At 39.6% G+C, this 25,020-nt stretch overlaps 1 long non-coding RNA gene across 1 annotated transcript; it reads right to left on the bottom strand.

The window, feature by feature from the left end:
• Positions 1 to 1,485: 1,485 nt before the first annotated feature.
• On the bottom strand, positions 1,486 to 24,226 carry LOC116540274. Its single transcript, XR_004264373.1, has 5 exons — positions 23,622 to 24,226; positions 16,044 to 16,185; positions 10,937 to 11,113; positions 7,118 to 7,215; positions 1,486 to 3,565 (listed from the first exon to the last, which is right to left on the bottom strand). It is a non-coding gene; the product is annotated as an uncharacterized LOC116540274 (long non-coding RNA).
• Positions 24,227 to 25,020: the final 794 nt, after the last annotated feature.

Below are 25,020 nucleotides of genomic sequence, written 5' to 3'. Positions count from 1 at the left end.
TGTTACCCAGGCTGGAGTGCAATGGCGCGATCTCGGCTCACCGCTACCTCCGCCTCCTGGGTTCAGGCAATTCTCCTGCCTCAGCCTCCTGAGTAGCTGGGATTACAGGCACGCGCCACCATGCCCAGCTAATTTTTTGTAGTTTTAGTAGAGACGGGGTTTCACCATGTTGACCAGGATGGTCTCGATCTCTTGACCTTGTGATCCACCCGCCTCGGCCTCCCAAAGTGCTGGGATTACAGGCTTGAGCCACCGCGCCCGGCCTTGCATATTTCTTAAGGGGTTAAAAAATAAGGGGGGAATAAAATGAACCAAAAGAAAAATTTAAAATCTGCTTCACCCACACACATAGCAATAGTGCAGTCTATGCAAGGATTTTGTTTACAAAGACCTAGGAAAATTCAAACCCTGCATCATTCAACACTAATATCCCCCTAGGAATAGTCAGAGAATAGAGAGGAGGCATTGTCAGGGCATAAATTTACATCCTTAGTGGAATATATCTACGCTAATGTTGCCTTTTTAATTTTCTCAGCTTCTGCTCTGATGTTGTATTGAGTCTCCACTAAATTAACTGCACAGTGCATTGTGGTGCTTGTTTAAGCATCTTTGTAGTATAACGTCTAATTTCCGCTTCAAAGTAATTGATCTTCATGAATTTTTAAAAAATCTTCTAAAAGCTCTACTATTTAATGAATATTTGGATGAGACGGGTGTAGTCATTAAGATACTTAACATTTTAATAAAAGTAAATGTTAAAATAACTGTCCATGATACAAAATCATTTAGGATATTCGAAAGCATTAGTAACAATGTGTTCATCACAGGAGACTCGCAATCATGGATTTGATTGTTAAATGGGTCTGTTTTAGTTTATATGCTGAAGTGATATGCTCAAGTCTCATTGACATAACCAAAGTTCACAATTAGTGTTCTTTACTGCTAAGTTATGTGACTCCTTACAAATTTTGGAAACTTTGGGAGATCTGCATGATATTGAAATTTGTACCTAATGTTGATGTAGGGCAGGCAAGCCCTCAGATTAGGGCTTAGCCCTGGACGGTTTTTGGTGAGCTGGTGGTGTTGGATAGCAACTTTTACTGAGGCGGCGGTGCACCACAGCAGCAGAAATACTACTTGTGGTGCAGGGCTCCTCTATAGGTGGCGTGTCCAGAGTAGCTCAGGGGCACTTCTGGAGTCATGTTTATACCCACTTTTTTTTTTTTTTTTGAGATGGAGTCTTGCCCTGTCACCTGACTGGAGTGCAATGGCGAAATCTCAGCTCACTGCAACTTCTGCCTCCCAGGTTCAAGCAATTCTCCTGCCTCAGCCTCCTGAGTAGCTGAGATTACCCATTATGCCAGCTAATTTTGTGTGTGTGTTTTTGTAGAGACGGGGTTTCACCATGTTGTCCAGGCTTGTCTTGAACTCCTGACCTCACATGATCAAGCCTCCCAAAGTGATGGGAGCCTCAGACTCCCAAAGTGGTGGGATTATGGGCGTGAGCCACTGCAACTGGCCAATACTTTTTTTTGTCTACATAGTAAGTTAAATGGTGATGTGTAGTAGAGAAAACCATATACAGTAAAGAGAAGAAATACAAAACAGCAGGAGGTTAACATTTTGGACTGAGTGGCCAAGGAAGGCCTGAGAAGATGGCTTTTAAGTTGATATTTTAAAAAAGCAAGAGAAATAGTCATGTGGATTCCAGGAGAAAGAGTCTCCCAAGCAGAGAAATCAGAAAGTGTACAGACTCTAGGACAGCCTAAATGGCTCCTTGTGTTCAAAGATTGGTAAGAAAGCTACTGAAGCTGAAAAAGAAGAGGGCTAAAGGGTTAACAGGAGAATAGGTCAAGTAGGGCCTCAAGGAAGAGTGAAGTCTTAGGCTTTTAATCTGGGCCACATGGGGGCTGCTGGAAAGCTTAGAGCAGTGGGTGACTCTGTCTGAATTCTGTTTTAAAGGGATTACCCTGACTTCATGGGAGCAAGGGTAGAAGCAGTAATCCAGATGAGAGACGATGGCAGCTTGGACCAGAATCGTGTCAGCAAAATCATGGGAAGAGGTCAAATTCTGACTATACTTGGCCAATAAGCTGACAGTATTTGTTGCTTACTAGAGTGGATGTATCAGAAAGAGAGAAGTCAGGGTTGACACCTCAGCCTAAGCAACTGATTTAATCCTTCCAGTAGTTATAGAACTATTCATATTTTCTATGTCTTTCTGTATCAGTTAGTCAGTTTTAGTAGCTTTTATTTTCTAAAAGTTTATCTATTTGGTCCACTTTTATTGACATAAATTGTTCATCCCTCTCTTTTATGATATTTTAAATGTATGTAACATTTGTAAATAAAACTTATTTTTATTTGAAAAGATTCATTTCTGCTTTTCTTAGGCTACCTTGCATTCCAATATTCATTATTTGTACCTTTTCTGTTTTAAGTAAGTCTCACTAGTGTTAATTTTATTAGTCTTTCTAATAACAGTTTTGACTTTGTTGCTTCCTTGCATTGTATGTTTTCTACTACAAACTGTTATTTGGTATTTCTTTGTTTATACTTTGCTTTGCTGTTCCAACATCTTCAGATAAGTGCTTCATTATTATTTTTTTCTTATATTATTTTCAATTATATGTAGATAAGATGATAAACTTCTCCCTAAGAACTGTTCTAACTATACCTGGATAGACATTTCTTTCTTATGAGTCAGTTCAAACTATCCTTTTATTTCCTTTAGTTTGATAACAATCCCATTCAAATCATTTATTCTTCATCCCCTTCCTTCCTCACTTTCCCAGATTTTAATCGAGCATTTAAAGATGAAGAGCATATTATCGAAATACAGGTTTCTAGCTGCTAAGGATACATTCATCAATGAACGAGATAGACACATTCTGCTCCCTCATGAAGTGTTCATTCTAGTGAGGAAGACAAACCAATTACAAATGTATAGGGTGGCTGTAAAGTTGGGAAATATGAGTAAATATTTTGCCTTATGTGACCATGTTTTATAATCAATTAACACCTGCACTTGACAAGGTAGGGGAAGATCACCCAAAGTGAGTCTATTGGGATTGTCTGTTACCCCATTATGCCAGAATGCAGAGGGACTGGTTCAATGCCTGATTTTCAGAGATGGATTGGGTGATATGGCCACTTGGAATTGGCTGTGCATTCTCCAGATTTTAAACTCATCAATTACTTCTTCTGAGGGATGCTAAATGCACTGGTGAATCTTGTGAAAATAAGAGTCAAAGCACATTGAACCACACATTGCTAACTAGGGAGAAGAATTTGAACATATAACATAAGCCATTGAATACAATGTCTTGTAACATCAGTAAACATCAGTAAACAATTATATATATATGTATATACTCACCTCTGTCCAGGATTTATGGCTACCATGTAGACTGATGAGGAGTCAATGGCCAGAATAATTAGATCATGCTGGTTCAAGTCCACATCCGCAGGAGTTTAAAGTCTTGTGTAAAGGCCTATCACCTCTGCAAGATGCTTGAAGTCTTTTTGCTCAAAGTCTCCCTTTGCATGTTGGGGCTAAAGAAATCTAGAGCAAAGAATTACTGTTAAGGCTAAGTGTAAGTGAAGTATAAAGAGTGAAGTGCTAAACAGGGAAGGTCTTCGATAGATACAATGACCGCATAATGTATTGCTCTGACCAGGGCACCTTTGGGGACAAATGGGGGTGCAAATAATTTCACCAATTGGCATAAGCGTCTATCACCTTGGTTTAAATTAGGAGCTATGATAACTCCATCAATAAATGGTAGTTTAGCGAGAGAGACAGGGAAAAGAGAAGAGGGGTGAAGGGACAGAATGGAACAGAAACAGACATTAGATAGATTATCAAAGCTGACAGGAGCTTTCAATATCATCCAGTACTTATTCTTGCCCTGTGATTTACATGCCCTAAGGAAGCTGTGGATCTATTCCAGCGAGTAAATGATTCCACAGGACTTACTTGATGTATTTCCTTGGAGGATAAATTGTATTTAATGTCACATAATAGAAGCCATTACTGTTCTATGAAAAATATAAATATGGAGTAAATCACACAATCATTCATTTTAAAAATCAAAACTAATCTTTTCAACAAATGGTGCTGAAGCAATTGGGCATCCATAGACATGAAAAAACCAAACCTTGACTTAAACCTCAAACTTTATACAAAAATGAAATCCCATACACCGACAGGATTTCAAGATGCTGAAATAAAATGATTCATGCTGGCACAGTGGATGGGTGAAAGGAGACTCAAAATAATGCCTGTTTTCTGGCATATTAAATGCTGGACACTAGAGCTAAAGGCTTTGAATACAAAGAGATAAAAGGTACATGGACATAAATGTAAAAACTATTAAACTTTTAGGAAAAAGTAAAAATCTTTAGACTGGAAACAAAAACATGATCCATAAAAAAGATGTTTATAAATTAGAACACATCAGAATTAAAAACTTTTGCTCTGTGAAAGACAAGTGAAAAGAATGAAATGACACGCTACAAAGTGGGAGAACATATCTGCAAACCACACACTTGACGAAGGGTGGGTATCTAACATATATGAAGAACTCTCCAAACTCTACAGCAAAAAAAAAAAAAAAAAAATCCAATTAGAAAATGGGAAAAAGACATGAAAGGACATTTTACTGACAAAAATACACAGATGGAAAATAAGCACATGAAAAATGTTCAACATCATTAGCCAGTAAGGAAATGCAAATTAAAACCACAGTGTGATATCACTACATGCCTATCAAAATGGCTAAAATAAAAAATGGTAACACCACTAAGTGCTGGCAAGGATGCCGTGAGACTGGATCACTCACACATTGCTGGTGGGAATGTAAAATGGTACAACCACCATGGAAAATAGTTTGGCAGTTTCTTATGTGCAATTACTCTACAACCTGGCAATTTTACTATTGGGCATTTATCCCAGAAAATAAAAACATATGTTAGCACAAGAACCTATACACTAATTTTCACAGCAGCTTTATTCGTAATAGCCCCAAACAGGAAGCAGCTCAGATGTCTTTTAAGGGTAAATAATTGAAGAAATTGCATACATCCATACCACAGAATACTGCTCAGCAATAAAAAGAAGCAAATTATCAATACACATAGTGACCTGGATGAATCTCCAGGGAATTATGTTGAGTGATAAAAGCCAATCCCAAAAGTTATATACAGTGTGATAATATTTATATAACATTCTTGAAATGATAACATTTTAGAAAACGGAGATGAGATTAGTAGTTATTTGAGACAGAAGAGAGGGTGGGAGGGAAGAAGGTGTGGTTATTGAAGAAGTAAATGTGGGTAATACCAGAGATCCTGGAGGTAATGAAAGTGCTTTGTAACATGACAGTGGTGGCGAATACTAGAACCTACACATGTGATAAACTTGTATAGAATTAATACACACATACAAATGAAGTAAAGCTGGGGAAATCTGAATAAGGTTGGAGAATTATCAATCTCAATATCTTGGTTTTGATATTGTACTATACTTTTGTAAGATGTTACCATTAGGAAAAACTGGGTAAACGGTACATGAGGTCTCTATTTTTTCTTGCAACTGTATGTGAATCTACATTATCTCAATACAAATGTCAATTATACAAAATAAAAGTTAGATTTAATGTCTTTCTTTTTTTATATGTGCAGTGTCAGATTACACCTGCAGAACCTCAGATATACTTGTATTATGTTATGCTGCTGACAAAAAAATGTAAAAGAAGCCAATACCTTCGTTTTAAAGATGAGTCACATAAAGGTTAGGTGACTACTCCAGCTGACACAGCTTGTTTGTATTAAGCAGTTATCAGTTTATGCCTTTCTGTAGTTATAATGATGGGGAATTTTATGGCAACTGTTAAGATGTCCAATCCTGGATTCAGACAACTTTGGGATACATCTCATCAGTAGTCAAACGGTCTCACCACGTGATCTTAGAAAAACAATCTCTTTGCATTTTCTACTCATTAACATAAGATAATAAAACAATCCCATACACTGACGGGAGTTCAAGATGCTGAAATAAATGATTCATGCTGATACAGTGGATGGGTGATGGGAGACTCAAAATAATGCCTGTTTCCTGGCATATTAAGTGCTGGACACTAGAGCTAAAGGCTTTGAATACAAAGAAATAAAAGGTACAATTTCTGCTTCAATAAACAGAGTCAAGGAGAGAGAATACAATAATATAAAGATAACTGTATAGAATAAAATGTGAAAAATAGGAGGGCACAGGGAATTGGTAGTTGATGAGGCTAGATAGGTAAATTCGGCAGGTGGGGAAGCACCTTTTTAGGGATCTGTACTTTGCGTAGGTTTATGTTGTCAAGGGTAGTGCAAAAGAGCCTAAGAGCCTGGTTTTTTGTTTGTTTGTTTATTTGTTTAGTGACAGGGTCTCGCTCTGTTGCTCTGTTGCCCAGGCCGGAGTGCACTGATGTGATCATAGCTCACTGCTACCTCGAATGCCTGGGCTCAAGCCATCTTCTCACCTCAGCCTCCCAAGTAGCTTGGACTATAGGCACATGCCACCATGCCTGGAATTTTAAAATTGCTTGTAGACAATGGGCTATGTTGCTCAGGCTGGTCTCAAACTTCTGGCCTCAAGCAATCTTCCTGCCTCAGCCTTGCAAAGTGCTAGGATTATAGGCGTGAGCCACCATGGCTGGCCTAGAGCCCGGTCTTTCAGGGTCGGATGGCTTTGAGGATGGCGCTCGGTGCTGTCCTTCACCAGCTGTGTTACTGTGGGCAAAATTGCTTATTTTTCTAATCCTCCCTTTTCTTATCTCCTAAATAAGAAGCGTGCAATAGAATAATTCCCTCCAGGGTGCCTGTGTCAGTTAATGAGATCATGAGTATGGACATGAATATGAACTTGGCCCTCAGTATCTTCCTGCAGCTTATTAAAACAGCCACAGTGTATGAAAAAATGTAAATATCTTTCTGTATAACTGGTCCAAAAACAATGGTAGAAAACATAATCATACCACTCCAAGGTCATTTTACATCTTCATGTTTAAAACAGACTATTCTGAAACAGTCCCTTGATTGAGAAATTACGTTCTCTGATTTCAACACTCACCTGTGCTCCCTGGCACATTCTCTTCCTCTCAAGGACTCCCTCTCCTTTTCCTCTGATTTTGCTTCAGAATAATAGTTGTCGATGAAATGAGTCAAGCTCTACAAAATATTTGAAGAGATTGATTCTGAGCCAAATATGAGTGACCAACGGTCCGTAACACAGCCTTCTGGAGGTCCCAAGAACACGTGCCCAAGGTGGTCAGGCTACGACTTGGGTTTATACATTTTAGGGACACAAAAGACATTAATCAATACAAATAAGATGTACATTGGTTGAGTCTGGAAGGCTGGGACAACGGGAAGCCCGGGGCTTCCAGGTCACAAGCAGATTCAAACACTTTCTAGTTGGCAATTTGTTAAAAGGGTTCAGTTACTGTCTAAAGACTTAGAATCAATGGAAAGGAATGTCTAGGCTAAGATAAGGGGTTGCGGAGACCAAGTTTTTATCATGCAGACAAAGCCTCCAGGTAGCTGGCTTCAGACAGAATACATTAGAAATGTTTCTTATCAGATTTAAAGAGTCCTTCTCTCAGTCATTTCAAAAGGGAGAAGGGTATAATGAGGCATGTCTGACCCCACTTCCTGTCACGGCCTGAACTAGTTTTTCAGGTTAACTTTGGAATTCATTTTGCTGAGAAGAGGAGTCCATTCTAGTGGTTGGAGGGCTTAGAATTTTATTTTTGGTTTACATAGTCTTTTCGTTTGTTTGTTTGTTTGAGATGGAGTCTCACTCTGTCGCCAGGCTGGAGTGCAGTGGCACGATCTCGGCTCACTGCAACCTCCGCCTCCCAGGTTCAAGCGATTCTCCTGCCTCAGCCTCCCAAGTACTGGGACTACAGGCGCCTGCCACCATGCCCAGCTAATTTTTGTATTTTTAGTAGAGACAGGGCTTTACCATGTTGACCAGGATGGTCTCGATTTCTTGACCGCGTGATTGACCTGCCTCGGACTCCCAAAGCGCTGGGATTACAGGTGTGAGCCACCAAGCCTGGCCGGTTTACATAGTCTTTGTGCAGGGAAACACTTAACAAAAAGTGAAGGAGCAAGGGAATATGTGTCAGGTCTGGGTGCTGGTGGCGGGGCCCTGCTGACCTCTGTAGGGGCATTTCACTCCCTTGTTTCTTTGGTTTAGGCTTTAGTCCTGCTGCACCCCCTGCTGGGGTCATTTGGTCACTCTGGCCTTAGGACACAAGTAAACATCTGAACCCACTGTCCTTCTGCATGGCCTCTGGTCCAGATGTCCTCACCCTGTGCCCACCTCACTCCATCCCTGGCCACCCTCAGTCTCTGGCCCTCTGTATTAGTTATCTATTGCTGCTAGAACAAATGCCTACAAACTTAGTGGCTCAAAATAACAAAAACTTTTCTTAGAGGTCTGGAGGTCAGAAGGTGCTGGTGAGACTGTGCTCTTTCTGAAGGCTCTAGGGGGGAATCTGTCTCCTTGCCTTTTCCTGCTTCTGGAGGCTCCTACCTCTCCTTCATCATCTGATTTTCCTGCCTCCCTCTTTTAGGACCCTTTTGATTATATCAGACCCACCTGGATAATCCAGGATAATTTCTGCATCTCAGGATTTTGTAAACCAGAACAAAAAGCCCAGGCCCCCCAGCAGAGTGAACAGAGCCAAGAGAAACCTGAAAAACGGAATTCCGAATCACGATGGGAAGGGAGGTTGGACACACCTCCTTATACCTTCTCCCTTTCGGAGTTCAGCACGACTGACCAGCATTAACACTAACATAGAGATCACAAGACCAAAAATACACTCTGTGGCAATAAGAGATCAAATTCCAACCTGACTGTTGTGTAGCATCACATGACAGATATCGGACCCTGAAGAAAATAAAAATACTTGACCCCAAGATACATTTCTCGGACATTTTGAGACGGTGCTGCAAAGCTGTCTTTCCCCGTGGGGGAAAATTCTGCATCTGTAGAGAACCTCCATTAAGGCAGCCAGGTCTTTCCAGGATCTAGGAGAGATTAACTAAGAGTCTGACACCTTTAAGGTCTGAAAAGTGACATTCACCATCTATTCTCTCTGAAGCCTGCTACCCAGAGGCTTCATCTACATAATAAGAACCTTGGCTTTCACAATTCCCCCACCCACTTATCAACTAAAGCATTTCTTCCTACTCACTTCAAGTCTTTAGTTTAACTCTTTCCACCAGTTGCCAGTCAGACAGTTTTTGGACCCACCTGTGACCTGTAAGCTCCTCACCTTTCCAGGCCGAATCAATATATTCCTTACATGTATCGATCTATGCCTTTGCGTGAAACTTCTGTCTTCCTGAAATATATAAAACCAAACTGTAACCTGACACGCTTGGGCACACGTTCTCAGGACCCCCGAGACTCTTCCTGGAGCCATGGTCATTCATATTGGCTTAGAACAAACTCCTTTAAATATTTTACAGAGTTTGGGTTTTTGGTTCACAATTATTCATCACACGTTTGCCAAGTACGGTCACATATTCACAGGTTCTGGGGGTTAGGACGTGGACATCTTTGTGGGGAAGCATTGTTCTGCCTTCCATACCCTCCTATTGTGATATTGTGCTCGCCTAGAGCCAGAACCGGAGCAAAACTATTTTATAAAATGCAAAACTGTTTTTAGATAAGTTGAAATGGCTGCCCCATTCTCCTTACAATGACTACTGTCCTTGGCCTCTGTGAACAGAACTGCCAGTTTGTTCCTCAAAACTATGTAAAGCTGCCTACCTTTTCTTATCGGTAACTGCTAAAATCTGTGACTTCTATCACCACCCAGACGATGTGTAAACAAATGTATATCCTGACTTCTGTAAACCACTGAGGTAACAAACAGAATGTCAAAAGTCCCCTAGACCTTGGAATGTCTGGAGACCCCCGCCCTTGTCTCCACCCAGGAGGTGAATCACAGAATCCCCTAGCCCTTGGAATGTCTGGAGACCCCCGCCCTTGTCTCCACCCAGGAGGTGAATCACAGAATCCCCTAGCCCTTGAAATGTCCGAAACCTTATCATCCCCATCCCCGCCCCTCACCCCCACTCCCAAGGTGGTTTTTCGGGTATAAAAAATCATGGCACCCTCCTTTTGGCACCACAGGTTGGAGAGACGTGAGTCCTCTGTGGTCGCCGGCATAATAAATGACTCTGCAATCTGGCATACTTTTGTCTCGTGATAACTTTCTACGCTCCGGTCAAATACAACACTATCATTCCCAACCCCCTTCTAGGACAAGTAGCACACACTGGATTCCCCCATGTCACTGACGGGTCACGGGAAAGAGGAGGTGCTACTATACGCAGTCCCACTGATGAAAGCACCAAACTGCTCTTCCTCCTCCATGCAGCTGCATCATGGGGCTGACAGGCACCAGGTGAGGCCCCTTATCTCAGAGATTCAAGCGGAAAGAGTGACACAAGCCTATCTGGGGTGTGTGTTATATGACAGCATGCCTGGGGTACATAGTAGGCATGAATAAAGAGCACTGGGGAATTTTCAGCCTAAGCCTTGATGTGACAATCCTGCATTCCCCAATCCTCCCTGTTCCCACTATAATCAGGACCCAAAGAGCTAAATCCTGCAGGTAGTGAGCTGAGCTTGATTAGAAAATGAGAAGGTTCTGGGTGTGATGATCTAGGTTCTATATAGGCAGGTTCCGATGTCCGCTGGGCCTGCTAGCTGTATCGGAGTCGATCTTTCTGAGAAGGTGACTTCAAGCTGTTTCACTGGGTGGCAGGGAAAGTTGTGTTCGGGCAGATCTGGGGAGTAGAGTCTCACACTTTGACACACAGGGAGAGGCCCCAATATCCAAAATTCCAGCTGCTGCAGCGTCACCCGTGAGCTCTCCTTAAGGCCCAGGAGGAGAGAGAACCCGAAGGCCAAGGTTGGTAGGCTGTTGTGCATTCCTGGTTTCCTCTGTGTGTGTGGTTGGAGGTGGGGGGTTGGGGTACCTGGTCTCACATACTTCTGTTCTCAGTTTTAAGGTGTGACTTCTCAGGAGTCTGTGTTCCCCTGAGAACAGGAGGTGAAGGATGAAAAGAAAAACAGCTCTGTCATTTCTAGCGGTGATATCACAGGTGAATTGCTTACTTCTGATTTCCTTCCTAAAATACCAATTTACAGGGCTAAAGACATTTTGCATTTGTTCCACCACATGGGTGCAGTTTCCCATTCTGGCGATGAGATGACCTGAATAACCCAGTAGCTTTCTTTAGGGACCCAAGTTTTAGGATTCATTCAACAAACTATTCAGGACTGACTGACCAAGGGGAGTCATCAGAGCAGGTCTTCTAGGCATGGATTTGTTTGAAAACTTTAAGGCTGAAGAATAGGAGTCCCTGGGTATAGTGAGTTTAGTTTGAAGTTGGACAGCTTGCATTTGTTGTGGGCACAGGGAGCAGTAGACTTGCTCTCAAGTCTACAGGAGAGCTGCAGCAGTGCACAGGTGGTCAGGTGGATGGGATGAAGGCGGTCAGGTGGATGGGATGAAGGCGGTCAGGTGGATGGGATGAAGGCGGTCAGGTGGAGGGATGTTGCCATATTTCTGGGTAACAAGAGGTCACTGGTCCTGACAGACTTAAAATCCAACACATACTACGCTAATTAAAGCAATATAGAAACGATAACACAGTGGTGGATAAACAGAAGAAAACAGAAGGCCAGATACACATTGTGGTAGGATGAACACTCTCCCCACCCTTTGCAAGATATCTCCATCCTAGTTCCTGGAAGCTGTGGTAAAAGGTACTTTGCAGGTGTGATGAAGATGAGGATCTTCAGATGGGGGGTTTCTCCTGGGTTGTCTGGGTGGGCCTGAAATGTAATCACTGGATCTTTATAGATACAGGCAGGGGGGTGCTATGTTGCTGGCTTTGAAGACAGGATAGGGCTGGCCACAAGCCAAGGAATGCGGGTGGTTTCTAGAAAGCTAGAAAAGTTGAGGGATCAGATTCTTCCTAGAGCCTGCAGCAGGAACACAGCACTGCTAACCCATATTGTACTTCTGAACTCCAGAACTGTAAGATTATAAATTTGTGTTGTTTTAAGGCATGAAGTTGGTGGTAATTTGTTCCAGCAGCAGTAAGAAACATTAGTTTCCCACTAATCCACATATTTAGGGCCACATATTTAGAACTGAGTAAATGACAGAGATCACATTTACATTAGAGGACAGGCTGATTTAATCGTGGCATTAAATAACAATGTCCGAATATAGTAGCTAGAATTTCATTGAATTATAAATGAATTCACCAAAATATCTTTTAAAATATAGTCTGTGAAGACATTTTCATCCCTCAGTCAGGCAGACCTGAGTTAAATTTTACTTCTGTAATTTTTCAAATTATATAAGAACTCTATCAATGTATTATGTTATTTTAAACAAGGTAGATGTAATTTTTTTCTTTTTTTTTTTTTTGAGATTGAGTCTCGCTCTGTCGCCAGGCTGGAGTGTAGTGGTACCATCTTTGCCCACTGCAGCCTCCTCGCAGGAGAATTCATGAGTTTCTCCTGCTTCAGCCTCCTGAGTAGCTGGGACTATAGGCGCATACCACCATGCCCAGCTAATTTTTTTGTATTTTTAGTAGAAACAGGGTTTCACCATATTGGCCTGGAGGGTCTTTTTTTTTTTTTTTTTTTTTTTAGAGGGGGAGTTTTTCTCTTTTTACCCAGGCTGGAGTGCAATGGCACGATCTCGGCTCACCGCAACCTCCGCCTCCTGGGTTCAGGCAATTCTCCTGCCTCAGCCTCCTGAGTAGCTGGGATTACAGGCACGCGCCACCATGCCCAGCTAATGTTTTGTATTTTTAGTAGAGACGGGGTTTCACCATGTTGACCAGGATGGTCTCGATCTCTTGACCTCGTGATCTGCCCGCTTCAGCCTCCCAAAGTGCTAGGACTACAGGTGTGAGCCACAGCACCTGGCCTGAAGTATTTTTTAAAAGACCTTTTTTGGCCTGGCACCAAAAGAAAGCTACTTGGGAGGCTGAGGTGGAATTGCTTGAATCCAGGAGGCAGAGGTTGCAGTGAGCCGAGATTGCGCTACTGCACTCCAGCCTCAGAGCAAGACTCCGTCTCAAAAAAAAAAAAAAAAAAAAAAAGACCCTTTTTATTTCTAACCCTACTCACCACTGCCTTCAGTTTTATGTACAATAGATCTTCTTTTATTGATATGTCTATATTCTGTAACTTTTTAAGTTTTGTAATTTATTTTGGAGATGTTTCCATAGCAGTACACCTAGCTGGCCCTTATTCTCAACACGTGCCACATGTTCTGCAATGTGAATTTTTCTGTTTTTGGACCATTCTCCTGTTCACAGATCTATGTTTGCAGTATTTCCGTGACAGAGTAACGCTGCAGTGAAGTCTCTGCATGTTCTTAAACTTTAAGAAAGCCATCTAGACTTAGAATTTCTGAGTCAAGGACATGTACCTTTTACCATGTCAGATACTGCCAAGTCATGCTCCAGAAGTACCATGCTGACTTTGAAGTCCACTAATCAGTGGGATTGATGGCTTGCTTCCATCCCTTAAAAACACTGGATAGTGTCCATGTTTTAAATGTTGTGACTGTCTTGCCAAAACAAACAAGACTTTTGTTGCTAATATAATGTGCATTGAATTGAGGACACTTTGTCTACTTATTGATCATTGGCATGCTTGCTTCAGTGAACTGTTCATTCACATACTTTCAGCATTTGTCTAGTCTGCAGCTTCTATTTTCCTTATTGATCTGTATAAATTCTGAATTAGTTCCTTGTTGGTTATACAACATACTAATTTCAATTTTTTCCAAGAGATTTCTTTCTCCTTTATAAGGTCATTTTTGTTATTTCCTTTTATTTGGCACTTTAGTCTTTAAGAAATTTTTCTGTTGCAAGTCTAAAAACCTTCATTTTCTCACATTTTAATAGTTTTAATTATTTTTTATTTTATCTGAAACATATTCTCATAGGAAGAGATCTTGCTTTCCCCTACTAAGGCATATTCAGTTATTGTCTGAGGATTCATTGAATGGTTTCCCAACAGACCTGTTGGTCATCTTTTTTAGGTAGTAAACGTTTCTATATTTGCATGTTTCTGGCCTCTCTTTGTTTGATCTCTTTATCTGTGCTGATGACATTCCTAACCCACTTGAATTACTATAACTTTACTCCGCACTGTGGCAAGAACAAGATCTTCATTAACTTTTCATGTAAAAAACTAGTCTGTTACATTTTTCCCTTGTGTGAAAATCATGTATTCATTTATGACATTTTACAAAAATAATCTTAATGGATTTTTTAAAAAATGGAGATACTATTGAATTTATGTATATACTTGGGAGAACTGACATGGTTCTAGTATTACTTGCAAAGAACTTTTGACTGCTCATATTGAGAGACTGTCATATCTTCAGTTTTGACTGATTTATAATACTGGTTTGAAACCCAGTAGGTTCAAAACTCAAGAAGAGCTGAAGCTCCAGTTTCAGTCTGAAGCAGAAAGAGACCGAAGTCCCAGCTTATGCAGCCAGGCAGGATGAATTCCCTTATCATTCTTCCTAGGTGGGATTCTGACTCAGATGTATTCGGTCATAATCCCACAGATTATACACTCCAGGCATTCATATACTTGAGGTATTTGCTACCTTACAAATGGTAGCTTTACCCCATCGACTCAGCCAAGCATGTACACCAAATGTATGTTTCCTAAGCTGTTACTCTATCATGAGGATAAGTAATTTTGACTTCCTAAACTCTGCAAGAGTAAATCACACTTTATTGTCTTCTTTCTATTACAGCTTTTGGCCATATATTCTAATGTATCCTTATATCCTGTCTGCCTCCTTAGCAGGCCCAATTTGAAAGATATCTATCAAGGACCACATGGAGGCACGTATACATATAAAGTATAAATTGTTATTTCAGGAGTCGGTGAAATTTAGAGATGTGGCTGTGGTCTTCTCGCCAGATGAGTGGGATTATCTGAACCCTGAACAGAAAAACCTGTATAAAGATGTGATGCTGGATAGCTGTAATTACCTTGCGTCTTTGGGTAAGGAGGTCTTGTTAGTTCACAACTGCCCATGGGAGGATTTTTTCCTTCTGTGCGAATATCTGCAAAACTCCCTAAAAATGCTTGGTTGAATTTATAACTTCATATCCTTCAGTAAAGCATTATAGCTCTCTGTTAAGGAAAGACATTTTCCTCTTATGATGATACAAGCTTCTTATTCCACACTGTCCTCAAAATCATCACACTATCCTCTGAAACTATAGCCTGAGGCTATCATATGCCTAAGAAATAGCTGGGGAATGGTTTAAAATATAGATGGTCTTTCATACAAAAACACGGCTTTAGAAGATCTGGGAAGATTGGGGTGTTAATGAGATTCCTCATCACCAAAAATGTGGGTCTAAATTCTGTAATAACCACAACATGATCAAGATCATTTATTTTTCTTAGGGAACTGGACTTATGGGGCAAAAGTGATGTCCTCTTTGAAGCAAGGGAAGGAGCCCTGGATGATGGAGAGAGAGGTAACAGGTGTTCCCTGCCCAGGTAAGAAGCAAGTGGAAGTCATCATAACTCACATCTCAACTCAGAGTAAACTGACACTTCCCCTCCAACCCTCACCAGGAGGTGACTTCAGTCCATGAGTTTCCAAAGGAATCTTTACTCCACATTTATCATTCTCCCTGTACTTTTTGTTCTAACTATAGCTTAGGACAATAATTGGTGTGCTGGTAAAGATTTGAAATGTAGGCTACCACCTGAATGGATAAAAGGATGAATAGCTGAATTGGTCAAAAAACTTGTCAATGATTACAACGAATGAATGGGTTAGCTCAGAAAAGTGGCCCAGAAAGTTTGTTAGTTTGTTTTTGAAATTCTGGAGAGAGACTTATTTTCTCTTTAGATTATTAGGTTAGAGAATGACAAATCAGAAAAACAAATTTACCATCTAGTTGGAAAGAGATGACTTGTCCTTCATTAACAGCAGGTAGAAACTGCCAGAATGTAAGATGATCCAGGGATTTCAGAGAAACTTGTTTCTCAAGTTTCAGTCCTGACATCAGGGAAGGCAGCTCATTAATAGGCTCCTGAAAGTCAGAGGATGGAAAGCTGGTTAGATGATCATGATGAATTTTGGTTGGGAGTATCATAGATCTGAAGAGTAAAATACCAAATGCATTTAAGCTATATGAGCATTTTGGAAAGTGGACTGGAATCCACTTATTATAGATTTATAAGACTTGTTTGCAAGAATTCCAAATAACCCTGTTTATTCTTTAAATACTTAATAAATTGGCCCAAACTCCTCACCTACCCCCAAACTAGTTCTTTTCTCTCCCTTAAACTTTCATTTTTAAGTGCACCCCTGAACATTTTTCTACCAAGCTATAATCACTTTCATATTTACTACAAAATGTTTTTCTGATCTTTCCACTGCCACCTTGTGGTTTTAGAACACAAATCGGTTTGTTGTGTTTTGTTTTGCGACATATTTGAATAAAACCATGTATCCTGTTTAGGGCTGGCGTGTGGTAGTGGGAGGTTTGGAAGTTAGATACTAAGGTTGAGTCAATCAGTTGTCACTGCTGTTCTAGTCAAGACTCCACTGTCATTTTGTATAACCTTCATTTCTAATTCATTATGTCATTCTCCATGTGCTAGAAAGTGGGTCTAATATCTTTTCTATGTTGTTAAATAGCCAGGTGTGGTGGTTCTTGCCTGTAGTCCCAACTATTCGGGAGGCTGAGGCAGGAGAGTCACTTGAACCCAGGAGGCAGAGGTTGCACTGAGTCTAGATCATGTCAACTGCACTTCAGCTTGGGAAACAGAGTGAGACTGTCTCAAAAAAAAAAAAAATGCTTATACTAGTTGTAAAATTTGCATGATTTTACATACGGCTGCACTTATTTAAACAGCATGCTGCAAAAATCTCACTTCTTACCTTTCTATTTAGCTGTTTCTAAAATCTTTACATGTTATATCTACGCATCTTACTTTTTAGTGCAATATAGTATTCTTTAATATGCATCCACCACACACCAGTTTTAGCGGGGAAAAAAATCCTAAGTCTCTACAATTCCTTCTGACCCAAATCTCATCTTTTTCCTTTAGAATCTATAACAATTTCTCTGGTTCACAGGGCATATTATAGTTTAACAAAACATACCCAGATTACTTTCTGGACATCTGTGAATTTTACACTCTGACCCACATAACTTCTCTTTTCTGCATCTTACCATTGCTTGCTAACGTTTACATTTTAGTTGGCTCCATTTTAATAGTTAAGCTTTGTCTCTTTAATTCTCATTTCTCTAACAGTAAGATGAAGCTCACATGATACTCTCGTCATCCACTCTCTATTTAGCTTTTATGAATTGCTTCTTCATGTCTGCACATTTTCTAATGTTTTTCTCTTTTCCTTTGTGGAATTGAAGAATTTTATGTTATATATAAAGTATTTTTTGGTTTAGAATGTTTGATTACTTATTGTCAATCTGTCATTTGCCTGTTGACTCTGGTGCTTCTCTTGATCAGAAATCCTTCATTTTTTGACTTATAGCTTTTGCTTATCGTCTTTTTGTTGTCATTTAAGAAGCCCACTGCATCCTAGGTCTTAAAGACATTCTCCTATTAGCGTTATGGGTTTAAAATTCACATTTTAATCTGTCTATATTTGTATATGGCATAATGGGACAACCAGCCCCATTTTTTTCTGAATAATGAGCCAGTTTTTACAATACCACCCACCAAAGCATCTATCCTGTCCTCACTGACTTGTGATGCCATCCTTATATAAGGCATAGGTACTATACAGCTATAGAAATCATCTTCTGACATTTCTTTATTCCATTCGTGTATTTGTCTGTTCTGTGTGAGTATAATATTCTTTATTATAGTAGTGTGGTTTTCTGATTAGCCATCATAGTGGGTTCTTTTATTTAAAATTAGTTTTCTATTCTTGGAGTGTATTCTTTGGTAATTTTCTTGCTTCAAGTATTTTGAAGCTCTGTAGGTGCATAAACACTTAGAATTATGCTCTCAGTTAATTCCTTATTATGAAATAATCTTCTTTATCACTAGAAATACTTATTATTCTAAGATGCATTTTGTCTGATATTAATATAGCTACTCTAGCTTTCTTTCAACTGTTAGTGTGGTATATATTTTCCATCCATCTGCTTTTTAACTTATTCGTATCTCTAAAGTGAGTTTATTATAGTTAGCAAGTAAGTTGGTTTTACTTTCTCATACAAGCTTGATAATCTCTACCTTTTCATTGGGGTGCTTACGCCACTGGGTCTCAATGAGGAGAAGGGAAGACCTTGCCCCCTAAGGGCATCTGGCAATGTCTGTGACCTTTTTGGTGGTAATAACTGGGTGTGTAGGCATGCTACTGGCATCTAGGGCATAACAGTCAGAGATCCCAAGATCCTTCATGCACATGATAGCCCCCACAACAAAGAATTCTCTGATAAAAAGTAAAGAGTGCTCAGGTTGTGAAACCTTGTGTTTATATTTTAAGTTTACTGTGATTATTGATATAGTTAGGCTTGAACCTAAATCAAATAGATTTCTATTTGTCATATCTGTTCTTCCCTCGTTTCTCTTTTATTCCGCTTTATTTTCCTTACCTTATTTTAGATTAATTACTTTCTTAGGATTCAATTTTATCACCTTTATTGGCTTATTAGCTGTAACTCTATTTTAGTGGTTGTGTTAGGATTTGAGTTTACAGTATCTGTCTTTAACTTATCATAATCTTCCTGCAAGTGACAGTATACTCTTTTATGTAGAATATAAGAATTATACTGTAGTTCCTTTTTTTTTTTGAGATGGAGTTTTGCTCTCGTTGCCCAGGCTGGAGTACAATGGCACAATCTTGGCTTACCACAACCTCTGTCTCCCAGGTTCAAGTGATTCTTCTGCCTCAGCCTCCCAACTAGCTTGGATTACAGGAATGCACCACCATGCCTGGCTAATTTTGTATTTTTAGTAGAGACAGGGTTTTTCTGTGTTGGCCAGGCTGGTCTCAAACTTCCGACCTCAGGTGACCCGCCCGTCTTGGCCTCCCAGAGTGCTGGGTTTACAGGCGTGAGCCACCGTGCCCAGCCTATACTGTAGTTCTCATACTATATATACCATACATATTATACTGTAATTTATCTCACCCGCCTTTATGGTGTTGCTGTCATACATTTTACTTTTACGTGTTATAAGCCCTATAATACATTATTTGTGTTAGTCAGTATTTTAAAGAGATTTAAGTAATAATCAACTCACACATATTTACCATACAGTTACAATTTCTGTTGCTTTTCATTCCTTGGTGCAGGGCCAAACTCCCATCTGGCATCTTTCTTTCCGCCTGCAGGACTTCCTTTAAAATTACTTGCAGTATAGCTCTGCTGATAATGAGTTCTTTCAATCTCTGTATTTCTGAAAAGGTCTTCTGTTTGTCTTCATTTTTGAAAACCATATGCTGGGCATAGAATTCTAGTTGATTCCAGTTGATAGGTTTTTTTTTTTTTTTTTTTGTACCTTAAAGATTTTGTTCCATTATCTTTTTTGCTTAGTGTTTGCAGTGAGAACTCTGACGTCATCTTTGTCTTTGTGCCATGTATGTAATGTCTTTTTCCCCGCTCTGTTGCTTTTTACTGTTTTCTGTTTATCACTGGCTTTGAACAATTTCATTATAATGTACCTTAATGTAATTCTCTTCCTGTTTCTTATTGTGTGATTTGGGCTTCTTGGATCTGTGGGTTTATAGTTTTTACTGTGTTTGAGAGTTTTTTGGCCATTATTTCTTCAAATATTTTTCTGGTCCCTCCCCAATCCCCTTCCCCACTCTATTTCAGAGATTCTAGTTGCCCACATATTAGACCATATGATGAAGTTGGTAAATCTTCTACTCATTTTTAATAGGACTCACATTTAATGGATGGCCGTGCTTTCTTTTAATCCTGACTTCTCTTTTATATATTCTATTTCTCCAGTCCCTTCCTGGTTGAAAAAAAAAGAGTTTTCCAACCAGGTTTTCCATGCTGCTATTTCATCTTTGGCTATATAATTTTTGCTATAAATGCCAACCATTAAGTTCATTTAAACATAGCTTCAAGGCTGGCCATGGTAACTGATACCTGTAAACCCACCACTTTGGGAGGCTAAGGCAGGCAAGTCCCTTGAGGTCAGGGGTTTGAGACCAGCCTTGCCAACATAAAAAAAAAAAAACTATCTCTACTAAAAATACAAAAATTAGCCAGATGTGGTGCCATGTCCAGCTACTCAAGAGGCTGAGGCAGGAGAATCACTTGAGCCTGAGCAGTAGGGGTTAAAATGAGCCGATATCATATCACTGCACTCCAGCCTGGGCAACAAGTGAGACCCAGTCTCAATAAAAAAAAAATTAAAATTAAAATTAAAAATTAAACCCTGTATCTTCAAACCAACTGTTCTCACTTTGTCCTTTTTTATTACCACTGATTCTGTCCCATGTTGAAATGTCTTATTTATCTCTTGAAAAATATTACTCATGTATATTAATAAATATTCCACTATATCTGTACATTTTTCTAAGCACTTCAGTAGCATCTCAGACTAGAATGAGGAAGATAACAGAAACTCCTGCTGGTTCTCCATCTTATCAGTGGTAGATTTTTTTGGTCTATATTAACATATCTATAATATTTTGTATATGTATAGAAATGCTCAATCTATAATTCATATGTGTGTAGAAATGCTCAAGTTTCTTTCTGCAGTTAAACAGTTTCTAGATGTCTTTATTACAACAAAATGCTAGAACTCATGACATCACAGTTTTATATAAAGATAAGTTTGATGGTCTAGGGTTATCAAGACACTGGAAAATAATGGTGTATTCATGCAGTATAAGAACTTGAATGCAGTGTGTATATATACCAAAAATATAATTGGGATTCTCATTTCTAAGAATCAATAATATAATGTACTAGGATATATTTCAACAAACTAACAAAGATATAGATTTAAGGTTGTTCTTAATGTTCTGAGCAATAACAAAAATAAGTACAACTCAACTATCCAAATAGAGCACTGGCCCAATCCATAATGACCCTGTTGACTGGGCACGGTGGCTCATACCTGTAATCCTAGCACTTTGGGAGGCCAAGGTGGGCAGATTGCCTGAGGTCAGGAGTTTGAGACCAGCCCGGCTAACATGGTGAAACCCTGTTTCTACTCAAAATACAAAAAATTAGCAGGTGTGGTGGCACCCCGCTATAATCCCAGCTACTCAGGAATCTGATGCAGGAGAATCACTTGAATCTGGGGGGCGGAGGTTGCAGTGAGCCGAGATCGCATTATTGCACTGCAGCTTGGGCAACAAGAGCAAAACTCCATCTCAAAAAAGAAAATGATAAAAAAAAAATGACCCTGTTGCACAGTAAAACATCAAATATCAAATTGATAAGACAGATGTATATTTACTCATAAGTATCCCCTATTTTGATGTTCAAAGGAAAATATTTAAAGTGTAATCACTTTCACAAATTGCTATACCACACAGGAATATTTTAAAGGAGCATGGTGAAAATAAAATTTTAATCCATGCTTATGATTTCATGTGATTCTTTTTAGGTTCTTTAAGTTTTTGTTAGGGTTATTAAAATTTCACTGAGCCATTTTTACTACCACAAGTATAGTTACTTCAAGTTTAAAGATATAGAGAAAAATTCAATGGCCACTGTTGATCACTTAAATCATTTTTGTGCTTGGAGAAGCAATTCTCTTCCTCTCCACCTCCACAAACTCCTGCTTCTCATCCTACTTCTCTAATGCCACTGTACTCTTCTTTCCCTTGCTTTCCTAATTAACTTGATGTATGTTGGCGTGCCCACTTCTGATTTTCTTTTTTTCTCATATTGTTTTCCTAACAGCATGTCAACCAGCCTTGGCAACATTTCGTGCCCTCAAGGAATCTGCGGATGCCTTCAGACAAAGCTTTCACCACAGAGAATACCAAAAACGTGGTACTTCTGTCCAGCATTATGAATGTGATGACTGCGGCATGGCTTTTGGGCATATCTCACAACTTAATGGGCATCAGAAAATCCATCAGGTAGGGGCAGCCCACAGATATGGTGAAAATACAAAGGCCTTTAGGCATCGCTTATCATTTACAATGCTCCAGAAAATTTGTATGCTATATAAACACTTCGAATGTAACCAATGTGGCGAAACTTTTAACAGACCTTCAAAGGTTATTCAACATCAGAGCATGCACAGTGGACTGAAGCCATACAAATGTGATGTATGTCAAAAGGCCTTCAGGTTTCTCTCATCCCTCTCTATACATCAGAGGTTTCATGTTGGCCAGAGACTAAACCTGACTCAGCATAAAAAAACTCTTACTCAAAGGAAGCCCTTTTCCTGTAACTTTTGTGGAAAAACCTTTCGCTATTTCTCAGAAAAAACTCAACATCTATTAATTCATACTAGAAAGAAATATTACACATGTAATTATTGCAAAAAGGAATTCAATCCATACTCCAAATTTATTCTACATCAAAGAACTCATACAGGAGAGAAACCCCACAAATGTGATGTTTGTGAGAAATCTTTTAAAAGCATCTCAAATCTTAATAAACATCAGAAAACTCATACTGGAGAGAAGCCCTTTTCATGTAATGAATGTAAAAAAGCCTTTGCCCAGAGCACAGATCTTGTTCGCCACCAACAAATCCATATTGGAAATAAATCTTTTATTTGTAGTAATTGTAAAAAGACCTTTGTCCGGATGTCAGATCTAACGCAACATCGAAGAATTCATACAGGAGAGAGACCTTACCAATGTACGACTTGTGAAAAAACCTTTAAATATCGGCCAAACTTGACTAAACATCAGAAAACTCATTCTACAGAGAGGCCCTTTACATGTAATGAATGTGGAAAGACCTTTCATCTTAACTGGGAACTTAATCGCCATAAAATAATTCATACTGGAGAGAAACGCTATGAATGTGGTGAATGTGGAAAGCATTTTAACAATAATTCAAATCTTAATAAACACAAGAAAATCCATACAGGAGAGAAACACTTTGTATGTAATCAATGTGGAAAAGCTTTTAGCTTAAACTCAAGGCTTTCTCGACATCAGATGACTCACAATAAAAAGAAACCCTAAAAAAAGAGAGATGAAGAAAGATATTTAGAGATGACTGACTGTTTGCTAAACTCAAGAGATAAATGTAGAAAGATTTTTAGTCGAAGCCTAATTCTTCTGCACAGATTCATGCTCTATGGAATATCTTGGAAATATAAATATGTAAATGTTGAAGAAATAGGCTATCAGAAATGTACTTTATTGCATTAACTTGAGTCTGGCTGGGCATAGTGGCCCATGCCTGTAATCACAGCACTTTGGGAGGCCAAGGTAGGTGGATCATGAGGTCAGGAGTTTAAGACTAGCTTGGCCAACATGGTGAAACCCCATCTCTACTAAAGATACAAAAAAAAAAAAAAAAAATTAGCCAGGTATGGTGGCACACACCTGTAATTCCAGCTACTCAGGAGACTGAGGGAGGAGAATCGCTTGAACACAGGAGGTGGAGATTGCAGTGAGCTGAGATCACACCATTGCACTCCAGCCTGGGCAACAGGGCGAGACTCCGGGAAAAAAAAAAGTTAAGTGGGTTCAACTAAATCTGAAATTGGGTAAAGCAGTTCCTGTGGTGAGCAGTGATAAGCTAAGAGGCAGCTAGAAGGATGCAGTGAAAAGAACATTCATTTTGCTGTTTGTTCATAATTGTCTTTCACTGGATTAACAAATAGAAGTAGCTATCTAAAGATGCAAACTTTTATAGGTTAGACAATGCAACCCTAATCTAAGCATAAGTAAGGAAAACAAAAGCCATCTTTTCTGAATGAATTAGAAGTTTTGGAGAACTTTGCTAGTAGACAGTGAAAAGTAAAAAGCTGATTATGACTCTGAACTAAAGGGTAAAGAATTAGGAGGGGTGACATGAGAAATCCAAAGGTCTTGGGCCTGTGGATAAGATGGTTTCTGCTGCCTTGCCTAAATGGCCAGGGGTGGTGGCTCATGCCTGTAATCCCAGCACTTTGGGAGGCTGAGGTAGGTGGATCACTTGAGGTCAGGAGTTTCAGACCAGCCTGGCCAACATGGTAAACCCTGTCTCTACTGAAAATACATGGTGGCGTGTGCCTGTGATCCCAGCTACTTGGGAGGCTGAGGCAGAAGAATTGCTTGAACTCAGGAGGCGGAGGTTGCAGTGAGCTGAGATCATGCCACTACACTCCAGCCTGGGCAACAGAGCCAGACTCCATCTCAAAAAAAAAAAAAAAAAAAAAGCCAAAAAATAAATGGATATAACTGAGACACCCAGCTTCCCCAAATAGTTTGCACCATTCTTTTACGTTTCTAAAGAATCAGGAAGAAAGAGAGAGATTGCAACAATTCTAGGCCTTAGATTCAGAATATGGAGAACTCTACTGGGAGTATTACGTTATCTGAAATTGATTTCTTGTTGTATGTCTTCTATGCTAAGCTTTCTAGTATATGCTAATACTAGCATGTAATATTGAATACATTTGAGCCTTGTATCAGAAGTCGAATTATACTTTCCCGAATTTGTTCTAATAAACATCGGTGGTAACTTGCCTGTGTTTGGCTAAGTGGGGTGGGCATAGTTAGGGTTGGCCTCAATCCATAGACACTATTCAGTTTCTTTATTCTCTCATGTTTCTTTGCTTACTCAGACACGACACACGACAGGAGCTGCCGCAGAGCTCAATTGTTGTATAATCCCCAGGTGTGCCTCCTTTTCATCTGCCTCACTACTTGTATGTTGAGGCATCAGTATGTTTGTATCTCTAAGGAAAGGTATATATGTGTGTATATATGGCTCACTTTTCACAAATAACAGACACAT

Source organism: Sapajus apella, unplaced genomic scaffold (assembly GCF_009761245.1).
Source record: "Sapajus apella isolate SASKATOON/1434 unplaced genomic scaffold, GSC_monkey_1.0 scaffold137, whole genome shotgun sequence".
NCBI classification, from domain to species: Eukaryota; Metazoa; Chordata; class Mammalia; order Primates; family Cebidae; genus Sapajus; species Sapajus apella.
The sequence above is the reverse complement of the archived record's forward strand: the minus strand, read 5'-3'. Positions and strand labels throughout refer to the sequence as shown.